Genomic DNA, 27,716 nt, shown 5'->3' on the forward strand with positions numbered 1-27,716 from the left:
CTCAGGACAAATTGCAACGTGTACGGAACAGGAGGTTAAAGGCGCTGATTCTCCAAGGAGGGAGATTGCTAGTAAAGCGGCTGGAATGGCGAACCGGAGCACAAGGAGATGAGAAATGAGGTGCGTTTTAGAAACCTTTCCCGGTCACACGGTGTACCATCTTCTGGGTTTCTCGTGCATGTTTTCGACGTAGGAAGATGCCCTTGACCCTGGAGATTTGGGACCCATGGGATGGGTACCAAGCCATATTACTTTACAGGGTCTGCGTTAGCTCACCCAACCTCACCAAACCTCTCAGCCCCAAGAGTGTCCACCCTTATGTCTCAATCAGCTGTGGGTCTAGATATGGTCAATCCAGGTGGCATCGCAGCCCCTGAACGAATTTTGTAAGAATTTCTCTCTCTTTCACTGTCTTTGTTTCACGGGTTTTTAAAAGTAATTGATTTTTATAATAGGGTTTAGCTGCTTTGCACTGCTGTGTTTATGCCGCTTTTCACCCACTTGACTCACTTACAGATAGATATCAATACATAGGTTTTAAGATTCTTACTAGTCAGATATATTCTTGGGCGGTGAATAGGGGGCGTTGAGTCCAGTTCACTGAGCAAGGAGTAGGACTGGTCTATTACATATTGGGTTTATGGAACGGTATCTGAGCTAATTTGAAACCCTTGTTTTATGCATCACCCCACCTCACCTTTCCCGTTAAGCAGCCATAGTGTGTTTTCTAAACGTGCGACTCTGTTCTGTTTTGTAATTCAGTTCAAGGGTAGCGGTTTTTACATTCTCTCTGTAAGTGATATCTTATGATAAGTGTCTTTTTCTGTGTGACTTATTTCACTTAGAATCGTCGTACCTAAATCCACTCATCATGCTGCTCCTAGCCTTATGATGTTGATTTCATGGCTGAGTGATATTCCATTGTATATAAGGACCACAACTTCTTTATCCATTCTTCTCTTTCCTGGGATGTTTAAGGTGTAACGAAGTGGAGGTTCTTGTCAACAGAGCAGCCCTAAACTTTGGGGTGCCTGTGTCTTGCTGATTTTTAGTTTTCCCAATTTATACGCCCATGAGTGGAAGTGCCCTATGCTCTCTAAGCTGAGTTTTTTACATGTTTCAGGACACACCGTACACTTCTCCAGAGTGGCTGTTGGCAATTTACAGCCCGCCCATCAGCGTAGCAAGGCTCCCATTTCTCCATGGCCTGTCCTGCATTTCTGGTTTTGACACTTTATTCAGCATGGCCCTTTTGACCGATGGGAAGCGAGACTTCTTTGTAGCGCTGATTTGCCTTTCCAGGTTGCTTGGTTGGCCAAAAAGGGCGTATGCGTTTTTTCCTGAATATATTCAGGAAAAAACGCATACGCCCTTTTTGGCCAAGGGCATCATTTTCGAGGTTTTGCCGCTTTTCCTGTGCTTTAAAGGCGATTCGAATCTACCTCCTGAAATCGGTTTCCTGCAATTCTGCCTTGCTTTCAAATCCTCTTCGTAGCCTTCCCTCCATATATTTGTGGACGAGAGTTATCATTTCTAACTCTGCAGGTTTGTGAATTGCAGTGCCCCTGAGCTCCATTTTTCAACTCGCTTTCTTGGGAGCTGGCCGCAAAAGCGCAGGATTGCTTCAGGCCCTATTCTGGCTCCGGGCGGCAGGCTGAGCCTGTGGTTAATTCTGCTACCTGATGGGAAAATAGAGTGACCTGTGCCTGTCCCAACACCTAGAGCTAGTCTCTCATTGGTTCCCCCTCTTCACGTTCATCCTCAGGACAAATTGCAACGTGTACGGAACAGGAGGTTAAAGGCGCTGATTCTCCAAGGAGGGAGATTGCTAGTAAAGCGGCTGGAATGGCGAACCGGAGCACAAGGAGATGAGAAATGAGGTGCGTTTTAGAAACCTTTCCCGGTCACACGGTGTACCATCTTCTGGGTTTCTCGTGCATGTTTTCGACGTAGGAAGATGCCCTTGACCCTGGAGATTTGGGACCCATGGGATGGGTACCACGCCGTATTACTTTACAGGGTCTGCGTTAGCTCACCCAACCTCACCAAACCTCTCAGCCCCAAGAGTGTCCACCCTTATGTCTCAATCAGCTGTGGGTCTAGATATGGTCAATCCAGGTGGCATCGCAGCCCCTGAACGAATTTTGTAAGAATTTCTCTCTCTTTCACTGTCTTTGTTTCATGGGTTTTTAAAAGTAATTGATTTTTATAATAGGGTTTAGCTGCTTTGCACTGCTGTGTTTATGCCGCTTTTCACCCACTTGACTCACTTACAGATAGATATCAATACATAGGTTTTAAGATTCTTACTAGTCAGATATATTCTTGGGCGGTGAATAGGGGGCGTTGAGTCCAGTTCACTGAGCAAGGAGTAGGTCTTGTCTATTACATATTGGGTTTATGGAACGGTATCTGAGCTAATTTGAAACCCTTGTTTTATGCATCACCCCACCTCACCTTTCCCGTTAAGCAGCCATAGTGTGTTTTCTAAACGTGCGACTCTGTTCTGTTTTGTAATTCAGTTCAAGGGTAGCGGTTTTTACATTCTCTCTGTAAGTGATATCTTATGATAAGTGTCTTTTTCTGTGTGACTTATTTCACTTAGAATCGTCGTACCTAAATCCACTCATCATGCTGCTCCTAGCCTTATGACGTTGATTTCATGGCTGAGTGATATTCCATTGTACATAAGGACCACAACTTCTTTATCCATTCTTCTCTTTCCTGGGATGTTTAAGGTGTAACGAAGTGGAGGTTCTTGTCAACAGAGCAGCCCTAAACTTTGGGGTGCCTGTGTCTTGCTGATTTTTAGTTTTCCCAATTTATACGCCCATGAGTGGAAGTGCCCTATGCTCTCTAAGCTGAGTTTTTTAGATGTTTCAGGACACACCGTACACTTCTCCAGAGTGGCTGTTGGCAATTTACAGCCCGCCCATCAGTGTAGCAAGGCTCCCATTTCTCCATGGCCTGTCCTGCATTTCTGGTTTTGACACTTTATTCAGCATGGCCCTTTTGACCGATGGGAAGCGAGACTTCTTTGTAGCGCTGATTTGCCTTTCCAGGTTGCTTGGTTGGCCAAAAAGGGCGTATGCGTTTTTTCCTGAATATATTCAGGAAAAAACGCATACGCCCTTTTTGGCCAAGGGCATCATTTTCGAGGTTTTGCCGCTTTTCCTGTGCTTTAAAGGCGATTCGAATCTACCTCCTTAAATCTGTTTCCTGCAATTCTACCTTGCTTTCAAATCCTCTTCGTAGCCTTCCCTCCATATATTTGTGGACGAGAGTTATCATTTCTAACTCTGCAGGTTTGTGAATTGCAGTGCCCCTGAGCTCCATTTTTCAACTCGCTTTCTTGGGAGCTGGCCGCAAAAGCGCAGGATTGCTTCAGGCCCTATTCTGGCTCCGGGCGGCAGGCTAAGCCTGTGGTTAATTCTTCTTCCTGATGGGAAAATAGAGTGACCTGTGCCTGTCCCAACACCTAGAGCTAGTCTCTCATTGGTTCCCCCTCTTCCCGTTCATCCTCAGGACAAATTGCAACGTGTACGGAACAGGAGGTTAAAGGTGCTGATTCTCCAAGGAGGGAGATTGCTAGTAAAGCGGCTGGAATGGCGAACCGGAGCACAAGGAGATGAGAAATGAGGTGCGTTTTAGAAACCTTTCCCGGTCACACGGTGTACCATCTTCTGGGTTTCTCATGCATGTTTTCGATGTAGGAAGATGCCCTTGAACCTGGAGATTTGGGACCCATGGGATGGGTACCACGCCGTATTACTTTACAGGGTCTGCGTTAGCTCACCCAACCTCACCAAACCTCTCAGCCCCAAGAGTGTCCACCCTTATGTCTCAATCAGCTGTGGGTCTAGATATGGTCAATCCAGGTGGCATCGCAGCCCCTGAACGAATTTTGTAAGAATTTCTCTCTCTTTCACTGTCTTTGTTTCACGGGTTTTTAAAAGTAATTGATTTTTATAATAGGGTTTAGCTGCTTTGCACTGCTGTGTTTATGCCGCTTTTCACCCACTTGACTCACTTACAGAGAGATTTCAATACATAGGTTTTAAGATTCTTACTAGTCAGATATATTCTTGGGCGGTGAATAGGGGGCGTTGAGTCCAGTTCACTGAGCAAGGAGTAGGTCTGGTCTATTACATATTGGGTTTATGGAACGGTATCTGAGCTAATTTGAAACCCTTGTTTTATGCATCACCCCACCTCACCTTTCCCGTTAAGCAGCCATAGTGTGTTTTCTAAACGTGCGACTCTGTTCTGTTTTGTAATTCAGTTCAAGGGTAGCGGTTTTTACATTCTCTCTGTAAGTGATATCTTATGATAAGTGTCTTTTTCTGTGTGACTTATTTCACTTAGAATCGTCGTACCTAAATCCACTCATCATGCTGCTCCTAGCCTTATGACGTTGATTTCATGGCTGAGTGATATTCCATTGTACATAAGGACCACAACTTCTTTATCCATTCTTCTCTTTCCTGGGATATTTAAGGTGTAACGAAGTGGAGGTTCTTGTCAACAGAGCAGCCCTAAACTTTGGGGTGCCTGTGTCTTGCTGATTTTTAGTTTTCCCAATTTATACGCCCATGAGTGGAAGTGCCCTATGCTCTCTGAGCTGAGTTTTTTAGATGTTTCAGGACACACCGTACACTTCTCCAGAGTGGCTGTTGGCAATTTACAGCCCGCCCATCAGCGTAGCAAGGCTCCCATTTCTCCATGGCCTGTCCTGCATTTCTGGTTTTGACACATTATACAGCATGGCCCTTTTGACCGATGGGAAGCGAGACTTCTTTGTAGCGCTGATTTGCCTTTCCAGGTTGCTTGGTTGGCCAAAAAGGGCGTATGCGTTTTTTCCTGAATATATTCAGGAAAAAACGCATACGCCCTTTTTGGCCAAGGGCATCATTGACGAGGTTTTGCCGCTTTTCCTGTGCTTTAAAGGCGATTCGAATCTACCTCCTGAAATCGGTTTCCTGCAATTCTGCCTTGCTTTCAAATCCTCTTCGTTGCCTTCCCTCCATATATTTGTGGACGAGAGTTATCATTTCTAACTCTGCAGGTTTGTGAATTGCAGTGCCCCTGAGCTCCATTTTTCAACTCGCTTTCTTGGGAGCTGGCCGCAAAAGCGCAGGATTGCTTCAGGCCCTATTCTGGCTCCGGGCGGCAGGCTGAGCCTGTGGTTAATTCTGCTTCCTGAGGGGAAAATAGAGTGACCTGTGCCTGTCCCAACACCTAGAGCTAGTCTCTCATTGGTTCCCCCTCTTCCCGTTCATCCTCAGGACAAATTGCAACGTGTTCGGAACAGGAGGTTAAAGGTGCTGATTCTCCAAGGAGGGAGATTGCTAGTAAAGCGGCTGGAATGGCGAACCGGAGCACAAGGAGATGAGAAATGAGGTGCGTTTTAGAAACCTTTCCTGGTCACACGGTGTACCATCTTCTGGGTTTCTCGTGCATGTTTTCGACGTAGGACGATGCCCTTGAACCTGGAGATTTGGGACCCATGGGATGGGTACCACGCCGTATTACTTTACAGGGTCTGCGTTAGCTCACCCAACCTCACCAAACCTCTCAGCCCCAAGAGTGTCCTCCCTTATGTCTCAATCAGCTGTGGGTCTAGATATGGTCAATCCAGGTGGCATCGCAGCCCCTGAACGAATTTTGTAAGAATTTCTCTCTCTTTCACTGTCTTTGTTTCACGGGTTTTTAAAAGTAATTGATTTTTATAATAGGGTTTAGCTGCTTTGCACTGCTGTGTTTATGCCGCTTTACACCCACTTGACTCACTTACAGAGAGATATCAATACATAGGTTTTAAGATTCTTACTAGTCAGATATATTCTTGGGCGGTGAATAGGGGGCGTTGAGTCCAGTTCACTGAGCAAGGAGTAGGTCTGGTCTATTACATATTGGGTTTATGGAACGGTATCTGAGCTAATTTGAAACCCTTGTTTTATGCATCACCCCACCTCACCTTTCCCGTTAAGCAGCCATAGTGTGTTTTCTAAACGTGCGACTCTGTTCTGTTTTGTAATTCAGTTCAAGGGTAGCGGTTTTTACATTCCCTCTGTAAGTGATATCTTATGATAAGTGTCTTTTTCTGTGTGACTTATTTCACTTAGAATCGTCGTACCTAAATCCACTCATCATGCTGCTCCTAGCCTTATGACGTTGATTTCATGGCTGAGTGATATTCCATTGTACATAAGGACCACAACTTCTTTATCCATTCTTCTCTTTCCTGGGATGTTTAAGGTGTAACGAAGTGGAGGTTCTTGTCAACAGAGCAGCCCTAAACTTTGGGGTGCCTGTGTCTTGCTGATTTTTAGTTTTCCCAATTTATACGCCCATGAGTGGAAGTGCCCTATGCTCTCTGAGCTGAGTTTTTTAGATGTTTCAGGACACACCGTACACTTCTCCCGAGTGGCTGTTGGCAATTTACAGCCTGCCCATCAGCGTAGCAAGGCTCCCATTTCTCCATGGCCTGTCCTGCATTTCTGGTTTTGACACTTTATTCAGCATGGCCCTTTTGACCGATGGGAAGCGAGACTTCTTTGTAGCGCTGATTTGCCTTTCCAGGTTGCTTGGTTGGCCAAAAAGGGCGTATGCGTTTTTTCCTGAATATATTCAGGAAAAAACGCATACGCCCTTTTTGGCCAAGGGCATCATTGTCGAGGTTTTGCCGCTTTTCCTGTGCTTTAAAGGCGATTCGAATCTACCTCCTGAAATCGGTTTCCTGCAATTCTGCCTTGCTTTCAAATCCTCTTCGTTGCCTTCCCTCCATATATTTGTGGACGAGAGTTATCATTTCTAACTCTGCATGTTTGTGAATTGCAGTGCCCCTGAGCTCCATTTTTCAACTCGCTTTCTTGGGAGCTGGCCGCAAAAGCGCAGGATTGCTTCAGGCCCTATTCTGGCTCCGGGCGGCAGGCTGAGCCTGTGGTTAATTCTGCTTCCTGATGGGAAAATAGAGTGACCTCTGCCTGTCCCAACACCTAGAGCTAGTCTCTCATTGGTTCCCCCTCTTCCCGTTCATCCTCAGGACAAATTGCAACGTGTTCGGAACAGGAGGTTAAAGGTGCTGATTCTCCAAGGAGGGAGATTGCTAGTAAAGCGGCTGGAATGGCGAACCGGAGCACAAGGAGATGAGAAATGAGGTGCGTTTTAGAAACCTTTCCCGGTCACACGGTGTACCATCTTCTGGGTTTCTCATGCATGTTTTCGATGTAGGAAGATGCCCTTGAACCTGGAGATTTGGGACCCATGGGATGGGTACCACGCCGTATTACTTTACAGGGTCTGCGTTAGCTCACCCAACCTCACCAAACCTCTCAGCCCCAAGAGTGTCCACCCTTATGTCTCAGTCAGCTGTGGGTCTAGATATGGTCAATCCAGGTGGCATCGCAGCCCCTGAACGAATTTTGTAAGAACTTATCTCTCTTTCACTGTCTTTGTTTGACGGGTTTTTAAAAGTAATTGATTTTTATAATGGGGTTTAGCTGCTTTGCACTGCTGTGTTTATGCCGCTTTACACCCACTTGACTCACTTACAGAGAGATATCAATACATAGGTTTTAAGATTCTTACTAGTCAGATATATTCTTGGGCGGTGAATAGGGGGCGTTGAGTCCAGTTCACTGAGCAAGGAGTAGGTCTTGTCTATTACATATTGGGTTTATGGAACGGTATCTGAGCTAATTTGAAACCCTTGTTTTATGCATCACCCCACCTCACCTTTCCCGTTAAGCAGCCATAGTGTGTTTTCTAAACGTGCGACTCTGTTCTGTTTTGTAATTCAGTTCAAGGGTAGCGGTTTTTACATTCTCTCTGTAAGTGATATCTTATGATAAGTGTCTTTTTCTGTGTGACTTATTTCACTTAGAATCGTCGTACCTAAATCCACTCATCATGCTGCTCCTAGCCTTATGACGTTGATTTCATGGCTGAGTGATATTCCATTGTACATAAGGACCACAACTTCTTTATCCATTCTTCTCTTTCCTGGGATGTTTAAGGTGTAACGAAGTGGAGGTTCTTGTCAACAGAGCAGCCCTAAACTTTGGGGTGCCTGTGTCTTGCTGATTTTTAGTTTTCCCAATTTATACGCCCATGAGTGGAAGTGCCCTATGCTCTCTAAGCTGAGTTTTTTAGATGTTTCAGGACACACCGTACACTTCTCCAGAGTGGCTGTTGGCAATTTACAGCCCGCCCATCAGCGTAGCAAGGCTCCCATTTCTCCATGGCCTGTCCTGCATTTCTGGTTTTGACACTTTATTCAGCATGGCCCTTTTGACCGATGGGAAGTGAGACTTCTTTGTAGCGCTGATTTGCCTTTCCAGGTTGCTTGGTTGGCCAAAAAGGGCGTATGCGTTTTTTCCTGAATATATTCAGGAAAAAACGCATACGCCCTTTTTGGCCAAGGGCATCATTGTCGAGGTTTTGCCGCTTTTCCTGTGCTCTAAAGGCGATTCGAATCTACCTCCTGAAATCTGTTTCCTGCAATTCTACCTTGCTTTCAAATCCTCTTCGTAGCCTTCCCTCCATATATTTGTGGACGAGAGTTATCATTTCTAACTCTGCAGGTTTGTGAATTGCAGTGCCCCTGAGCTCCATTTTTCAACTCGCTTTCTTGGGAGCTGGCCGCAAAAGCGCAGGATTGCTTCAGGCCCTATTCTGGCTCCGGGCGGCAGGCTAAGCCTGTGGTTAATTCTTCATCCTGATGGGAAAATAGAGTGACCTGTGCCTGTCCCAACACCTAGAGCTAGTCTCTCATTGGTTCCCCCTCTTCCCGTTCATCCTCAGGACAAATTGCAACGTGTACGGAACAGGAGGTTAAAGGCGCTGATTCTCCAAGGAGGGAGATTGCTAGTAAAGCGGCTGGAATGGCGAACCGGAGCACAAGGAGATGAGAAATGAGGTGCGTTTTAGAAACCTTTCCCGGTCACACGGTGTACCATCTTCTGGGTTTCTCGTGCATGTTTTCGACGTAGGAAGATGCCCTTGACCCTGGAGATTTGGGACCCATGGGATGGGTACCAAGCCATATTACTTTACAGGGTCTGCGTTAGCTCACCCAACCTCACCAAACCTCTCAGCCCCAAGAGTGTCCACCCTTATGTCTCAATCAGCTGTGGGTCTAGATATGGTCAATCCAGGTGGCATCGCAGCCCCTGAACGAATTTTGTAAGAATTTCTCTCTCTTTCACTGTCTTTGTTTCACGGGTTTTTAAAAGTAATTGATTTTTATAATAGGGTTTAGCTGCTTTGCACTGCTGTGTTTATGCCGCTTTTCACCCACTTGACTCACTTACAGAGAGATATCAATACATAGGTTTTAAGATTCTTACTACTCAGATATATTCTTGGGCGGTGAATAGGGGGCGTTGAGTCCAGTTCACTGAGCAAGGAGTAGGTCTGGTCTATTACATATTGGGTTTATGGAACGGTATCTGAGCTAATTTGAAACCCTTGTTTTATGCATCACCCCACCTTACCTTTCCCGTTAAGCAGCCATAGTGTGTTTTCTAAACGTGCGACTCTGTTCTGTTTTGTAATTCAGTTCAAGGGTAGCGGTTTTTACATTCTCTCTGTAAGTGATATCTTATGATAAGTGTCTTTTTCTGTGTGACTTATTTCACTTAGAATCGTCGTACCTAAATCCACTCATCATGCTGCTCCTAGCCTTATGACGTTGATTTCATGGCTGAGTGATATTCCATTGTACATAAGGACCACAACTTCTTTATCCATTCTTCTCTTTCCTGGGATGTTTAAGGTGTAACGAAGTGGAGGTTCTTGTCAACAGAGCAGCCCTAAACTTTGGGGTGCCTGTGTCTTGCTGATTTTTAGTTTTCCCAATTTATACGCCCATGAGTGGAAGTGCCCTATGCTCTCTGAGCTGAGTTTTTTAGATGTTTCAGGACACACCGTACACTTCTCCAGAGTGGCTGTTGGCAATTTACAGCCCGCCCATCAGCGTAGCAAGGCTCCCATTTCTCCATGGCCTGTCCTGCATTTCTGGTTTTGACACATTATACAGCATGGCCCTTTTGACCGATGGGAAGCGAGACTTCTTTGTAGCGCTGATTTGCCTTTCCAGGTTGCTTGGTTGGCCAAAAAGGGCGTATGCGTTTTTTCCTGAATATATTCAGGAAAAAACGCATACGCCCTTTTTGGCCAAGGGCATCATTGTCGAGGTTTTGCCGCTTTTCCTGTGCTTTAAAGGCGATTCGAATCTACCTCCTGAAATCGGTTTCCTGCAATTCTGCCTTGCTTTCAAATCCTCTTCGTTGCCTTCCCTCCATATATTTGTGGACGAGAGTTATCATTTCTAACTCTGCATGTTTGTGAATTGCAGTGCCCCTGAGCTCCATTTTTCAACTCGCTTTCTTGGGAGCTGGCCGCAAAAGCGCAGGATTGCTTCAGGCCCTATTCTGGCTCCGGGCGGCAGGCTGAGCCTGTGGTTAATTCTGCTTCCTGATGGGAAAATAGAGTGACCTCTGCCTGTCCCAACGCCTAGAGCTAGTCTCTCATTGGTTCCCCCTCTTCCCGTTCATCCTCAGGACAAATTGCAACATGTTCGGAACAGGAGGTTAAAGGTGCTGATTCTCCAAGGAGGGAGATTGCTAGTAAAGCGGCTGGAATGGCGAACCGGAGCACAAGGAGATGAGAAATGAGGTGCGTTTTAGAAACCTTTCCCGGTCACACGGTGTACCATCTTCTGGGTTTCTCGTGCATGTTTTCGACGTAGGACGATGCCCTTGAACCTGGAGATTTGGGACCCATGAGATGGGTACCACGCCATATTACTTTACAGGGTCTGCGTTAGCTCACCCAACCTCACCAAACCTCTCAGCCCCAAGAGTGTCCTCCCTTATGTCTCAATCAGCTGTGGGTCTAGATATGGTCAATCCAGGTGGCATCGCAGCCCCTGAACGAATTTTGTAAGAATTTCTCTCTCTTTCACTGTCTTTGTTTCACGGGTTTTTAAAAGTAATTGATTTTTATAATAGGGTTTAGCTGCTTTGCACTGCTGTGTTTATGCCGCTTTACACCCACTTGACTCACTTACAGAGAGATATCAATACATAGGTTTTAAGATTCTTACTAGTCAGATATATTCTTGGGCGGTGAATAGGGGGCGTTGAGTCCAGTTCACTGAGCAAGGAGTAGGTCTGGTCTATTACATATTGGGTTTATGGAACGGTATCTGAGCTAATTTGAAACCCTTGTTTTATGCATCACCCCACCTCACCTTTCCCGTTAAGCAGCCATAGTGTGTTTTCTAAACGTGCGACTCTGTTCTGTTTTGTAATTCAGTTCAAGTGTAGCGGTTTTTACATTCTCTCTGTAAGTGATATCTTATGATAAGTGTCTTTTTCTGTGTGACTTATTTCACTTAGAATCGTCGTACCTAAATCCACTCATCATGCTGCTCCTAGCCTTATGACGTTGATTTCATGGCTGAGTGATATTCCATTGTACATAAGGACCACAACTTCTTTATCCATTCTTCTCTTTCCTGGGATGTTTAAGGTGTAACGAAGTGGAGGTTCTTGTCAACAGAGCAGCCCTAAACTTTGGGGTGCCTGTGTCTTGCTGATTTTTAGTTTTCCCAATTTATACGCCCATGAGTGGAAGTGCCCTATGCTCTCTAAGCTGAGTTTTTTACATGTTTCAGGACACACCGTACACTTCTCCAGAGTGGCTGTTGGCAATTTACAGCCCGCCCATCAGCGTAGCAAGGCTCCCATTTCTCCATGGCCTGTCCTGCATTTCTGGTTTTGACACTTTATTCAGCATGGCCCTTTTGACCGATGGGAAGCGAGACTTCTTTGTAGCGCTGATTTGCCTTTCCAGGTTGCTTGGTTGGCCAAAAAGGGCGTATGCGTTTTTTCCTGAATATATTCAGGAAAAAACGCATACGCCCTTTTTGGCCAAGGGCATCATTGTCGAGGTTTTGCCGCTTTTCCTGTGCTTTAAAGGCGATTCGAATCTACCTCCTGAAATCGGTTTCCTGCAATTCTGCCTTGCTTTCAAATCCTCTTCGTTGCCTTCCCTCCATATATTTGTGGACGAGAGTTATCATTTCTAACTCTGCAGGTTTGTGAATTGCAGTGCCCCTGAGCTCCATTTTTCAACTCGCTTTCTTGGGAGCTGGCCGCAAAAGCGCAGGATTGCTTCAGGCCCTATTCTGGCTCCGGGCGGCAGGCTGAGCCTGTGGTTAATTCTGCTACCTGATGGGAAAATAGAGTGACCTGTGCCTGTCCCAACACCTAGAGCTAGTCTCTCATTGGTTCCCCCTCTTCACGTTCATCCTCAGGACAAATTGCAACGTGTACGGAACAGGAGGTTAAAGGCGCTGATTCTCCAAGGAGGGAGATTGCTAGTAAAGCGGCTGGAATGGCGAACCGGAGCACAAGGAGATGAGAAATGAGGTGCGTTTTAGAAACCTTTCCCGGTCACACGGTGTACCATCTTCTGGGTTTCTCGTGCATGTTTTCGACGTAGGAAGATGCCCTTGACCCTGGAGATTTGGGACCCATGGGATGGGTACCACGCCGTATTACTTTACAGGGTCTGCGTTTGCTCACCCAACCTCACCAAACCTCTCAGCCCCAAGAGTGTCCACCCTTATGTCTCAATCAGCTGTGGGTCTAGATATGGTCAATCCAGGTGGCATCGCAGCCCCTGAACGAATTTTGTAAGAATTTCTCTCTCTTTCACTGTCTTTGTTTCATGGGTTTTTAAAAGTAATTGATTTTTATAATAGGGTTTAGCTGCTTTGCACTGCTGTGTTTATGCCGCTTTTCACCCACTTGACTCACTTACAGATAGATATCAATACATAGGTTTTAAGATTCTTACTAGTCAGATATATTCTTGGGCGGTGAATAGGGGGCGTTGAGTCCAGTTCACTGAGCAAGGAGTAGGTCTTGTCTATTACATATTGGGTTTATGGAACGGTATCTGAGCTAATTTGAAACCCTTGTTTTATGCATCACCCCACCTCACCTTTCCCGTTAAGCAGCCATAGTGTGTTTTCTAAACGTGCGACTCTGTTCTGTTTTGTAATTCAGTTCAAGGGTAGCGGTTTTTACATTCTCTCTGTAAGTGATATCTTATGATAAGTGTCTTTTTCTGTGTGACTTATTTCACTTAGAATCGTCGTACCTAAATCCACTCATCATGCTGCTCCTAGCCTTATGACGTTGATTTCATGGCTGAGTGATATTCCATTGTACATAAGGACCACAACTTCTTTATCCATTCTTCTCTTTCCTGGGATGTTTAAGGTGTAACGAAGTGGAGGTTCTTGTCAACAGAGCAGCCCTAAACTTTGGGGTGCCTGTGTCTTGCTGATTTTTAGTTTTCCCAATTTATATGCCCATGAGTGGAAGTGCCCTATGCTCTCTAAGCTGAGTTTTTTAGATGTTTCAGGACACACCGTACACTTCTCCAGAGTGGCTGTTGGCAATTTACAGCCCGCCCATCAGCGTAGCAAGGCTCCCATTTCTCCATGGCCTGTCCTGCATTTCTGGTTTTGACACTTTATTCAGCATGGCCCTTTTGACCGATGGGAAGTGAGACTTCTTTGTAGCGCTGATTTGCCTTTCCAGGTTGCTTGGTTGGCCAAAAAGGGCGTATGCGTTTTTTCCTGAATATATTCAGGAAAAAACGCATACGCCCTTTTTGGCCAAGGGCATCATTGTCGAGGTTTTGCCGCTTTTCCTGTGCTCTAAAGGCGATTCGAATCTACCTCCTGAAATCTGTTTCCTGCAATTCTACCTTGCTTTCAAATCCTCTTCGTAGCCTTCCCTCCATATATTTGTGGACGAGAGTTATCATTTCTAACTCTGCAGGTTTGTGAATTGCAGTGCCCCTGAGCTCCATTTTTCAACTCGCTTTCTTGGGAGCTGGCCGCAAAAGCGCAGGATTGCTTCAGGCCCTATTCTGGCTCCGGGCGGCAGGCTAAGCCTGTGGTTAATTCTTCATCCTGATGGGAAAATAGAGTGACCTGTGCCTGTCCCAACACCTAGAGCTAGTCTCTCATTGGTTCCCCCTCTTCCCGTTCATCCTCAGGACAAATTGCAACGTGTACGGAACAGGAGGTTAAAGGCGCTGATTCTCCAAGGAGGGAGATTGCTAGTAAAGCGGCTGGAATGGCGAACCGGAGCACAAGGAGATGAGAAATGAGGTGCGTTTTAGAAACCTTTCCCGGTCACACGGTGTACCATCTTCTGGGTTTCTCGTGCATGTTTTCGACGTAGGAAGATGCCCTTGACCCTGGAGATTTGGGACCCATGGGATGGGTACCAAGCCATATTACTTTACAGGGTCTGCGTTAGCTCACCCAACCTCACCAAACCTCTCAGCCCCAAGAGTGTCCACCCTTATGTCTCAATCAGCTGTGGGTCTAGATATGGTCAATCCAGGTGGCATCACAGCCCCTGAACGAATTTTGTAAGAATTTCTCTCTCTTTCACTGTCTTTGTTTCACGGGTTTTTAAAAGTAATTGATTTTTATAATAGGGTTTAGCTGCTTTGCACTGCTGTGTTTATGCCGCTTTTCACCCACTTGACTCACTTACAGATAGATATCAATACATAGGTTTTAAGATTCTTACTAGTCAGATATATTCTTGGGCGGTGAATAGGGGGCGTTGAGTCCAGTTCACTGAGCAAGGAGTAGGTCTTGTCTATTACATATTGGGTTTATGGAACGGTATCTGAGCTAATTTGAAACCCTTGTTTTATGCATCACCCCACCTCACCTTTCCCGTTAAGCAGCCATAGTGTGTTTTCTAAACGTGCGACTCTGTTCTGTTTTGTAATTCAGTTCAAGGGTAGCGGTTTTTACATTCTCTCTGTAAGTGATATCTTATGATAAGTGTCTTTTTCTGTGTGACTTATTTCACTTAGAATCGTCGTACCTAAATCCACTCATCATGCTGCTCCTAGCCTTATGACGTTGATTTCATGGATGAGTGATATTCCATTGTACATAAGGACCACAACTTCTTTATCCATTCTTCTCTTTCCTGGGATGTTTAAGGTGTAACGAAGTGGAGGTTCTTGTCAACAGAGCAGCCCTAAACTTTGGGGTGCCTGTGTCTTGCTGATTTTTAGTTTTCCCAATTTATACGCCCATGAGTGGAAGTGCCCTATGCTCTCTGAGCTGAGTTTTTTAGATGTTTCAGGACACACCGTACACTTCTCCAGAGTGGCTGTTGGCAATTTACAGCCCGCCCATCAGCGTAGCAAGGCTCCCATTTCTCCATGGCCTGTCCTGCATTTCTGGTTTTGACACATTATACAGCATGGCCCTTTTGACCGATGGGAAGCGAGACTTCTTTGTAGCGCTGATTTGCCTTTCCAGGTTGCTTGGTTGGCCAAAAAGGGCGTATGCGTTTTTTCCTGAATATATTCAGGAAAAAACGCATACGCCCTTTTTGGACAAGGGCATCATTGTCGAGGTTTTGCCGCTTTTCCTGTGCTTTAAAGGCGATTCGAATCTACCTCCTGAAATCTGTTTCCTGCAATTCTACCTTGCTTTCAAATCCTCTTCGTAGCCTTCCCTCCATATATTTGTGGACGAGAGTTATCATTTCTAACTCTGCAGGTTTGTGAATTGCAGTGCCCCTGAGCTCCATTTTTCAACTCGCTTTCTTGGGAGCTGGCCGCAAAAGCGCAGGATTGCTTCAGGCCCTATTCTGGCTCCGGGCGGCAGGCTGAGCCTGTGGTTAATTCTTCTTCCTGATGGGAAAATAGAGTGACCTGTGCCTGTCCCAACACCTAGAGCTAGTCTCTCATTGGTTCCCCCTCTTCCCGTTCATCCTCAGGACAAATTGCAACGTGTACGGAACAGGAGGTTAAAGGTGCTGATTCTCCCAGGAGGGAGATTGCTAGTAAAGCGGCTGGAATGGCGAACCGGAGCATAAGGAGATGAGAAATGAGGTGTGTTTTAGAAACCTTTCCCGGTCACACGGTGTACCATCTTCTGGGTTTCTCGTGCATGTTTTCGACGTAGGACGATGCCCTTGAACCTGGAGATTTGGGACCCATGGGATGGGTACCACGCCGTTGTACTTTAAAGGGTCTGCGTTTGCTCACCCAACCTCTCCAAACCTCTCAGCCCCAAGAGTGTCCACCCTTATGTCTCAGTCATCTGTGGGTCTAGATATGGTCAATCCAGCTGGCATCGCAGCCCCTGAACGAATTTTGTAAGAATTTCTCTCTCTTTCACTGTCTTTGTTTCACAGGTTTTTAAAAGTAATTGATTTTTATAATGGGGTTTAGCTGCTTTGCACTGCTGTGTTTATGCCGCTTTTCACCCACTTGACTCACTTACAGATAGATATCAATACATAGGTTTTAAGATTCTTACTAGTCAGATATATTCTTGGGCGGTGAATAGGGGGCGTTGAGTCCAGTTCACTGAGCAAGGAGTAGGTCTTGTCTATTACATATTGGGTTTATGGAACGGTATCTGAGCTAATTTGAAACCCTTGTTTTATGCATCACCCCACCTCACCTTTCCCGTTAAGCAGCCATAGTGTGTTTTCTAAACGTGCGACTCTGTTCTGTTTTGTAATTCAGTTCAAGGGTAGCGGTTTTTACATTCTCTCTGTAAGTGATATCTTATGATAAGTGTCTTTTTCTGTGTGACTTATTTCACTTAGAATCGTCGTACCTAAATCCACTCATCATGCTGCTCCTAGCCTTATGACGTTGATTTCATGGATGAGTGATATTCCATTGTACATAAGGACCACAACTTCTTTATCCATTCTTCTCTTTCCTGGGATGTTTAAGGTGTAACGAAGTGGAGGTTCTTGTCAACAGAGCAGCCCTAAACTTTGGGGTGCCTGTGTCTTGCTGATTTTTAGTTTTCCCAATTTATACGCCCATGAGTGGAAGTGCCCTATGCTCTCTAAGCTGAGTTTTTTAGATGTTTCAGGACACACCGTACACTTCTCCAGAGTGGCTGTTGGCAATTTACAGCCCGCCCATCAGCGTAGCAAGGCTCCCATTTCTCCATGGCCTGTCCTGCATTTCTGGTTTTGACACTTTATTCAGCATGGCCCTTTTGACCGATGGGAAGCGAGACTTCTTTGTAGCGCTGATTTGCCTTTCCAGGTTGCTTGGTTGGCCAAAAAGGGCGTATGCGTTTTTTCCTGAATATATTCAGGAAAAAACGCATACGCCCTTTTTGGACAAGGGCATCATTGTCGAGGTTTTGCCGCTTTTCCTGTGCTTTAAAGGCGATTCGAATCTACCTCCTGAAATCTGTTTCCTGCAATTCTACCTTGCTTTCAAATCCTCTTCGTAGCCTTCCCTCCATATATTTGTGGACGAGAGTTATCATTTCTAACTCTGCAGGTTTGTGAATTGCAGTGCCCCTGAGCTCCATTTTTCAACTCGCTTTCTTGGGAGCTGGCCGCAAAAGCGCAGGATTGCTTCAGGCCCTATTCTGGCTCCGTGCGGCAGGCTGAGCCTGTGGTTAATTCTTCTTCCTGATGGGAAAATAGAGTGACCTGTGCCTGTCCCAACACCTAGAGCTAGTCTCTCATTGGTTCCCCCTCTTCCCGTTCATCCTCAGGACAAATTGCAATGTGTACGGAACAGGAGGTTAAAGGTGCTGATTCTCCCAGGAGGGAGATTGCTAGTAAAGCGGCTGGAATGGCGAACCGGAGCACAAGGAGATGAGAAATGAGGTGTGTTTTAGAAACCTTTCCCGGTCACACGGTGTACCATCTTCTGGGTTTCTCGTGCATGTTTTCGACGTAGGAAGATGCCCTTGAACCTGGAGATTTGGGACCCATGGGATGGGTACCACGCCATATTACTTTACAGGGTCTGCGTTTGCTCACCCAACCTCTCCAAACCTCTCAGCCCCAAGAGTGTCCACCCTTATGTCTCAGTCATCTGTGGGTCTAGATATGGTCAATCCAGCTGGCATCGCAGCCCCTGAACGAATTTTGTAAGAATTTCTCTCTCTTTCACTGTCTTTGTTTCACAGGTTTTTAAAAGTAATTGATTTTTATAATGGGGTTCAGCTGCTTTGCACTGCTGTGTTTATGCCGCTTTACACCCACTTGACTCACTTACAGAGAGATATCAATGCATAGGTTTTAAGATTCTTACTAGTCAGATATATTCTTGGGCGGTGAATAGGGGGCGTTGAGTCCAGTTCACTGAGCAAGGAGTAGGTCTTGTCTATTACATATTGGGTTTATGGAACGGTATCTGAGCTAATTTGAAACCCTTGTTTTATGCATCACCCCACCTCACCTTTCCCGTTAAGCAGCCATAGTGTGTTTTCTAAACGTGCGACTCTGTTCTGTTTTGTAATTCAGTTCAAGGGTAGCGGTTTTTACATTCTCTCTGTAAGTGATATCTTATGATAAGTGTCTTTTTCTGTGTGACTTATTTCACTTAGAATCGTCGTACCTAAATCCACTCATCATGCTGCTCCTAGCCTTATGACGTTGATTTCATGGCTGAGTGATATTCCATTGTACATAAGGACCACAACTTCTTCTCTTTCCTGGGATGTTTAAGGTGTAACGAAGTGGAGGTTCTTGTCAACAGAGCAGCCCTAAACTTTGGGGTGCCTGTGTCTTGCTGATTTTTAGTTTTCCCAATTTATACGCCCATGAGTGGAAGTGCCCTATGCTCTCTGAGCTGAGTTTTTTAGATGTTTCAGGACACACCGTACACTTCTCCAGAGTGGCTGTTGGCAATTTACAGCCCGCCCATCAGCGTAGCAAGGCTCCCATTTCTCCATGGCCTGTCCTGCATTTCTGGTTTTGACACTTTATTCAGCATGGCCCTTTTGACCGATGGGAAGCGAGACTTCTTTGTAGCGCTGATTTGCCTTTCCAGGTTGCTTGGTTGGCCAAAAAGGGCGTATGCGTTTTTTCCTGAATATATTCAGGAAAAAACGCATACGCCCTTTTTGGCCAAGGGCATCATTGTCGAGGTTTTGCCGCTTTTCCTGTGCTTTAAATGCGATTCGAATCTACCTCCTGAAATCTGTTTCCTGCAATTCTGCCTTGCTTTCAAATCCTCATCGTTGCCTTCCTTCCATATATTTGTGGACGAGAGTTATCATTTCTAACTCTGCAGGTTTGTGAATTGCAGTGCCCCTGAGCTCCATTTTTTAACTCGCTTTCTTGGGAGCTGGCCGCAAAAGCGCAGGATTGCTTCAGGCCCTATTCTGGCTCCGGGCGGTAGGCTGAGCCTGTCGTTAATTCTTCTTCCTGATGGGAAAATAGAGTGACTTGTGCCTGTCCCAACACTTAGAGCTAGTCTCTCATTGGTTCCCCCTCTTCCCGTTCATCCTCAGGACAAATTGCAACGTGTACGGAACAGGAGGTTAAAGGTCCTGATTCTCCCAGGAGGGAGATTGCTAGTAAAGCGGCTGGAATGGCGAACCGGAGCACAAGGAGATGAGAAATGAGGTGCGTTTTAGAAACCTTTCCCGGTCACACGGTGTACCATCTTCTGGGTTTCTCGTGCATGTTTTCGACGTAGGAAGATGCCCTTGAACCTGGAGATTTGGGACCCATGGGATGGGTACCACGCCATATTACTTTAAAGGGTCTGCGTTAGCTCACCCAACCTCACCAAACCTCTCAGCCCCAAGAGTGTCCACCCTTATGTCTCAAGCAGCTGTGGGTCTAGATATGGTCAATCCAGGTGGCATCGCAGCCCCTGAACGAATTTTGTAAGAATTTCTCTCTCTTTCACTGTCTTTGTTTCACGGGTTTTTAAAAGTAATTGATTTTTATAATGGGGTTTAGCTGCTTTGCACTGCTGTGTTTATGCCACTTTACACCCACTTGACTCACTTACAGAGAGATATCAATACATAGGTTTTAAGATTCTTACTAGTCAGATGTATTCCTGGGGGGTGAATAGGGGTTGTTGAGTCCAGTTCACTGAGCAAGGAGTAGGTCTTGTCTATTACATATTGGGTTTATGGAACGGTATCTGAGCTAATTTGAAACCCTTGTTTTATGCATCACCCCACCTCACCTTTCCCGTTAAGCAGCCATAGTGTGTTTTCTAAACGTGCGACTCTGTTCTGTTTTGTAATTCAGTTCAAGGGTAGCGGTTTTTACATTCTCTCTGTAAGTGATATCTTATGATAAGTGTCTTTTTCTGTGTGACTTATTTCACTTAGAATCGTCGTACCTAAATCCACTCATCATGCTGCTCCTAGCCTTATGACGTTGATTTCATGGCTGAGTGATATTCCATTGTACATAAGACCCACAACTTCTTTATCCATTCTTCTCTTTCCTGGGATGTTTAAGGTGTAACGAAGTGGAGGTTCTTGTCAACAGAGCAGCCCTAAACTTTGGGGTGCCTGTGTCTTGCTGATTTTTAGTTTTCCCAATTTATACGCCCATGAGTGGAAGTGCCCTATGCTCTCTAAGCTGAGTTTTTTACATGTTTCAGGACACACCGTACACTTCTCCAGAGTGGCTGTTGGCAATTTACAGCCCGCCCATCAGCGTAGCAAGGCTCCCATTTCTCCATGGCCTGTCCTGCATTTCTGGTTTTGACACTTTATTCAGCATGGCCCTTTTGACCGATGGGAAGCGAGACTTCTTTGTAGCGCTGATTTGCCTTTCCAGGTTGCTTGGTTGGCCAAAAAGGGCGTATGCGTTTTTTCCTGAATATATTCAGGAAAAAACGCATACGCCCTTTTTGGCCAAGGGCATCATTGTCGAGGTTTTGCCGCTTTTCCTGTGCTTTAAAGGCGATTCGAATCTACCTCCTGAAATCGGTTTCCTGCAATTCTGCCTTGCTTTCAAATCCTCTTCGTTGCCTTCCCTCCATATATTTGTGGACGAGAGTTATCATTTCTAACTCTGCAGGTTTGTGAATTGCAGTGCCCCTGAGCTCCATTTTTCAACTCGCTTTCTTGGGAGCTGGCCGCAAAAGCGCAGGATTGCTTCAGGCCCTATTCTGGCTCCGGGCGGCAGGCTGAGCCTGTGGTTAATTCTGCTTCCTGATGGGAAAATAGAGTGACCTCTGCCTGTCCCAACACCTAGAGCTAGTCTCTCATTGGTTCCCCCTCTTCCCGTTCATCCTCAGGACAAATTGAAACGTGTTCGGAACAGGAGGTTAAAGGTGCTGATTCTCCAAGGAGGGAGATTGCTAGTAAAGCGGCTGGAATGGCGAACCGGAGCACAAGGAGATGAGAAATGAGGTGCGTTTTAGAAACCTTTCCCGGTCACACGGTGTACCATCTTCTGGGTTTCTCGTGCATGTTTTCGACGTAGGAAGATGCCCTTGAACCTGGAGATTTGGGACCCATGGGATGGGTACCACGCCGTATTACTTTACAGGGTCTGCGTTAGCTCACCCAACCTCACCAAACCTCTCAGCCCCAAGAGTGTCCTCCCTTATGTCTCAATCAGCTGTGGGTCTAGATATGGTCAATCCAGGTGGCATCGCAGCCCCTGAACGAATTTTGTAAGAATTTCTCTCTCTTTCACTGTCTTTGTTTCACGGGTTTTTAAAAGTAATTGATTTTTATAATAGGGTTTAGCTGCTTTGCACTGCTGTGTTTATGCCGCTTTACACCCACTTGACTCACTTACAGAGAGATATCAATACATAGGTTTTAAGATTCTTACTAGTCAGATATATTCTTGGGCGGTGAATAGGGGGCGTTGAGTCCAGTTCACTGAGCAAGGAGTAGGTCTTGTCTATTACATATTGGGTTTATGGAACGGTATCTGAGCTAATTTGAAACCCTTGTTTTATGCATCACCCCACCTCACCTTTCCCGTTAAGCAGCCATAGTGTGTTTTCTAAACGTGCGACTCTGTTCTGTTTTGTAATTCAGTTCAAGGGTAGCGGTTTTTACATTCCCTCTGTAAGTGATATCTTATGATAAGTGTCTTTTTCTGTGTGACTTATTTCACTTAGAATCGTCGTACCTAAATCCACTCATCATGCTGCTCCTAGCCTTATGACGTTGATTTCATGGCTGAGTGATATTCCATTGTACATAAGGACCACAACTTCTTTATCCATTCTTCTCTTTCCTGGGATGTTTAAGGTGTAACGAAGTGGAGGTTCTTGTCAACAGAGCAGCCCTAAACTTTGGGGTGCCTGTGTCTTGCTGATTTTTAGTTTTCCCAATTTATACGCCCATGAGTGGAAGTGCCCTATGCTCTCTAAGCTGAGTATTTTAGATGTTTCAGGACACACCGTACACTTCTCCAGAGTGGCTGTTGGCAATTTACAGCCCGCCCATCAGCGTAGCAAGGCTCCCATTTCTCCATGGCCTGTCCTGCATTTCTGGTTTGGCACTTTATTCAGCATGGCCCTTTTGACCAATGGGAAGCGAGACTTCTTTGTAGCGCTGATTTGCCTTTCCAGGTTGCTTGGTTGGCCAAAAAGGGCGTATGCGTTTTTTCCTGAATATATTCAGGAAAAAACGCATACGCCCTTTTTGGCCAAGGGCATCATTGTCGAGGTTTTGCCGCTTTTCCTGTGCTTTAAAGGCGATTCGAATCTACCTCCTGAAATCGGTTTCCTGCAATTCTGCCTTGCTTTCAAATCCTCTTCGTAGCCTTCCCTCCATATATTTGTGGACGAGAGTTATCATTTCTAACTCTGCAGGTTTGTGAATTGCAGTGCCCCTGAGCTCCATTTTTCAACTCGCTTTCTTGGGAGCTGGCCGCAAAAGCGCAGGATTGCTTCAGGCCCTATTCTGGCTCCGGGCGGCAGGCTGAGCCTGTGGTTAATTCTGCTTCCTGATGGGAAAATAGAGTGACCTGTGCCTGTCCCAACACCTAGAGCTAGTCTCTCATTGGTTCCCCCTTTTCCCGTTCATCCTCAGGACAAATTGCAACGTGTTCGGAACAGGAGGTTAAAGGTGCTGATTCTCCAAGGAGGGAGATTGCTAGTAAAGCGGCTGGAATGGCGAACCGGAGCACAAGGAGATGAGAAATGAGGTGCGTTTTAGAAACCTTTCCCGGTCACACGGTGTACCATCTTCTGGGTTTCTCGTGCATGTTTTCGACGTAGGACGATGCCCTTGAACCTGGAGATTTGGGACCCATGGGATGGGTACCACGCCGTATTACTTTACAGGGTCTGCGTTAGCTCACCCAACCTCACCAAACCTCTCAGCCCCAAGAGTGTCCTCCCTTATGTCTCAATCAGCTGTGGGTCTAGATATGGTCAATCCAGGTGGCATCGCAGCCCCTGAACGAATTTTGTAAGAATTTCTCTCTCTTTCACTGTCTTTGTTTCACGGGTTTTTAAAAGTAATTGATTTTTATAATAGGGTTTAGCTGCTTTGCACTGCTGTGTTTATGCCGCTTTACACCCACTTGACTCACTTACAGAGAGATATCAATACATAGGTTTTAAGATTCTTACTAGTCAGATATATTCTTGGGCGGTGAATAGGGGGCGTTGAGTCCAGTTCACTGAGCAAGGAGTAGGTCTGGTCTATTACATATTGGGTTTATGGAACGGTATCTGAGCTAATTTGAAACCCTTGTTTTATGCATCACCCCACCTCACCTTTCCCGTTAAGCAGCCATAGTGTGTTTTCTAAACGTGCGACTCTGTTCTGTTTTGTAATTCAGTTCAAGGGTAGCGGTTTTTACATTCCCTCTGTAAGTGATATCTTATGATAAGTGTCTTTTTCTGTGTGACTTATTTCACTTAGAATCGTCGTACCTAAATCCACTCATCATGCTGCTCCTAGCCTTATGACGTTGATTTCATGGCTGAGTGATATTCCATTGTACATAAGGACCACAACTTCTTTATCCATTCTTCTCTTTCCTGGGATGTTTAAGGTGTAACGAAGTGGAGGTTCTTGTCAACAGAGCAGCCCTAAACTTTGGGGTGCCTGTGTCTTGCTGATTTTTAGTTTTCCCAATTTATACGCCCATGAGTGGAAGTGCCCTATGCTCTCTAAGCTGAGTTTTTTAGATGTTTCAGGACACACCGTACACTTCTCCAGAGTGGCTGTTGGCAATTTACAGCCCGCCCATCAGCGTAGCAAGGCTCCCATTTCTCCATGGCCTGTCCTGCATTTCTGGTTTTGACACTTTATTCAGCATGGCCCTTTTGACCGATGGGAAGCGAGACTTCTTTGTAGCGCTGATTTGCCTTTCCAGGTTGCTTGGTTGGCCAAAAAGGGCGTATGCGTTTTTTCCTGAATATATTCAGGAAAAAACGCATACGCCCTTTTTGGCCAAGGGCATCATTGTCGAGGTTTTGCCGCTTTTCCTGTGCTTTAAAGGCGATTCGAATCTACCTCCTGAAATCGGTTTCCTGCAATTCTGCCTTGCTTTCAAATCCTCTTCGTAGCCTTCCCTCCATATATTTGTGGACGAGAGTTATCATTTCTAACTCTGCAGGTTTGTGAATTGCAGTGCCCCTGAGCTCCATTTTTCAACTCGCTTTCTTGGGAGCTGGCCGCAAAAGCGCAGGATTGCTTCAGGCCCTATTCTGGCTCCGGGCGGCAGGCTGAGCCTGTGGTTAATTCTGCTTCCTGATGGGAAAATAGAGTGACCTCTGCCTGTCCCAACACCTAGAGCTAGTCTCTCATTGGTTCCCCCTCTTCCCGTTCATCCTCAGGACAAATTGCAACGTGTACGGAACAGGAGGTTAAAGGTGCTGATTCTCCAAGGAGGGAGATTGCTAGTAAAGTGGCTGGAATGGCGAACCGGAGCACAGGGAGATGAGAAATGAGGTGCGTTTTAGAAACCTTTCCCGGTCACACGGTGTACCATCTTCTGGGTTTCTCGTGCATGTTTTCGACGTAGGAAGATGCCCTTGAACCTGGAGATTTGGGACCCATGGGATGGGTACCACGCCATATTACTTTAAAGGGTCTGCGTTAGCTCACCCAACCTCACCAAACCTCTCAGCCCCAAGAGTGTCCACCCTTATGTCTCAATCAGCTGTGGGTCTAGATATGGTCAATCCAGGTGGCATCGCAGCCCCTGAACGAATTTTGTAAGAATTTCTCTCTCTTTCACTGTCTTTGTTTCACGGGTTTTTAAAAGTAATTGATTTTTATAATAGGGTTTAGCTGCTTTGCACTGCTGTGTTTATGCCGCTTTACACCCACTTGACTCACTTACAGAGAGATATCAATACATAGGTTTTAAGATTCTTACTAGTCAGATATATTCCTGGGCGGTGAATAGGGGTTGTTGAGTCCAGTTCACTGAGCAAGGAGTAGGTCTTGTCTATTACATATTGGGTTTATGGAACGGTATCTGAGCTAATTTGAAACCCTTGTTTTATGCATCACCCCACCTCACCTTTCCCGTTAAGCAGCCATAGTGTGTTTTCTAAACGTGCGACTCTGTTCTGTTTTGTAATTCAGTTCAAGGGTAGCGGTTTTTACATTCCCTCTGTAAGTGATATCTTATGATAAGTGTCTTTTTCTGTGTGACTTATTTCACTTAGAATCGTCGTACCTAAATCCACTCATCATGCTGCTCCTAGCCTTATGACGTTGATTTCATGGCTGAGTGATATTCCATTGTACATAAGGACCACAACTTCTTTATCCATTCTTCTCTTTCCTGGGATGTTTAAGGTGTAACGAAGTGGAGGTTCTTGTCAACAGAGCAGCCCTAAACTTTGGGGTGCCTGTGTCTTGCTGATTTTTAGTTTTCCCAATTTATACGCCCATGAGTGGAAGTGCCCTATGCTCTCTAAGCTGAGTTTTTTAGATGTTTCAGGACACACCGTACACTTCTCCAGAGTGGCTGTTGGCAATTTACAGCCCGCCCATCAGCGTAGCAAGGCTCCCATTTCTCCATGGCCTGTCCTGCATTTCTGGTTTTGACACTTTATTCAGCATGGCCCTTTTGACCGATGGGAAGCGAGACTTCTTTGTAGCGCTGATTTGCCTTTCCAGGTTGCTTGGTTGGCCAAAAAGGGCGTATGCGTTTTTTCCTGAATATATTCAGGAAAAAACGCATACGCCCTTTTTGGCCAAGGGCATCATTGTCGAGGTTTTGCCGCTTTTCCTGTGCTTTAAAGGCGATTCGAATCTACCTCCTGAAATCGGTTTCCTGCAATTCTGCCTTGCTTTCAAATCCTCTTCGTAGCCTTCCCTCCATATATTTGTGGACGAGAGTTATCATTTCTAACTCTGCAGGTTTGTGAATTGCAGTGCCCCTGAGCTCCATTTTTCAACTCGCTTTCTTGGGAGCTGGCCGCAAAAGCGCAGGATTGCTTCAGGCCCTATTCTGGCTCCGGGCGGCAGGCTGAGCCTGTGGTTAATTCTGCTTCCTGATGGGAAAATAGAGTGACCTCTGCCTGTCCCAACACCTAGAGCTAGTCTCTCATTGGTTCCCCCTCTTCCCGTTCATCCTCAGGACAAATTGCAACGTGTACGGAACAGGAGGTTAAAGGTGCTGATTCTCCAAGGAGGGAGATTGCTAGTAAAGTGGCTGGAATGGCGAACCGGAGCACAAGGAGATGAGAAATGAGGTGCGTTTTAGAAACCTTTCCCGGTCACACGGTGTACCATCTTCTGGGTTTCTCGTGCATGTTTTCGACGTAGGAAGATGCCCTTGAACCTGGAGATTTGGGACCCATGGGATGGGTACCACGCCATATTACTTTAAAGGGTCTGCGTTAGCTCACCCAACCTCACCAAACCTCTCAGCCCCAAGAGTGTCCACCCTTATGTCTCAATCAGCTGTGGGTCTAGATATGGTCAATCCAGGTGGCATCGCAGCCCCTGAACGAATTTTGTAAGAATTTCTCTCTCTTTCACTGTCTTTGTTTCACGGGTTTTTAAAAGTAATTGATTTTTATAATAGGGTTTAGCTGCTTTGCACTGCTGTGTTTATGCCGCTTTACACCCACTTGACTCACTTACAGAGAGATATCAATACATAGGTTTTAAGATTCTTACTAGTCAGATATATTCCTGGGGGGTGAATAGGGGTTGTTGAGTCCAGTTCACTGAGCAAGGAGTAGGTCTTGTCTATTACATATTGGGTTTATGGAACGGTATCTGAGCTAATTTGAAACCCTTGTTTTATGCATCACCCCACCTCACCTTTCCCGTTAAGCAGCCATAGTGTGTTTTCTAAACGTGCGACTCTGTTCTGTTTTGTAATTCAGTTCAAGGGTAGCGGTTTTTACATTCTCTCTGTAAGTGATATCTTATGATAAGTGTCTTTTTCTGTGTGACTTATTTCACTTAGAATCGTCGTACCTAAATCCACTCATCATGCTGCTCCTAGCCTTATGACGTTGATTTCATGGCTGAGTGATATTCCATTGTACATAAGGACCACAACTTCTTTATCCATTCTTCTCTTTCCTGGGATGTTTAAGGTGTAACGAAGTGGAGGTTCTTGTCAACAGAGCAGCCCTAAACTTTGGGGTGCCTGTGTCTTGCTGATTTTTAGTTTTCCCAATTTATACGCCCATGAGTGGAAGTGCCCTATGCTCTCTAAGCTGAGTTTTTTAGATGTTTCAGGACACACCGTACACTTCTCCAGAGTGGCTGTTGGCAATTTACAGCCCGCCCATCAGCGTAGCAAGGCTCCCATTTCTCCATGGCCTGTCCTGCATTTCTGGTTTTGACACTTTATTCAGCATGGCCCTTTTGACCGATGGGAAGCGAGACTTCTTTGTAGCGCTGATTTGCCTTTCCAGGTTGCTTGGTTGGCCAAAAAGGGCGT

Source organism: Balaenoptera borealis (genome assembly GCF_965194805.1).
Source record: "Balaenoptera borealis genome assembly, chromosome: 10".
Classification (NCBI taxonomy): Eukaryota; Metazoa; Chordata; class Mammalia; order Artiodactyla; family Balaenopteridae; genus Balaenoptera; species Balaenoptera borealis.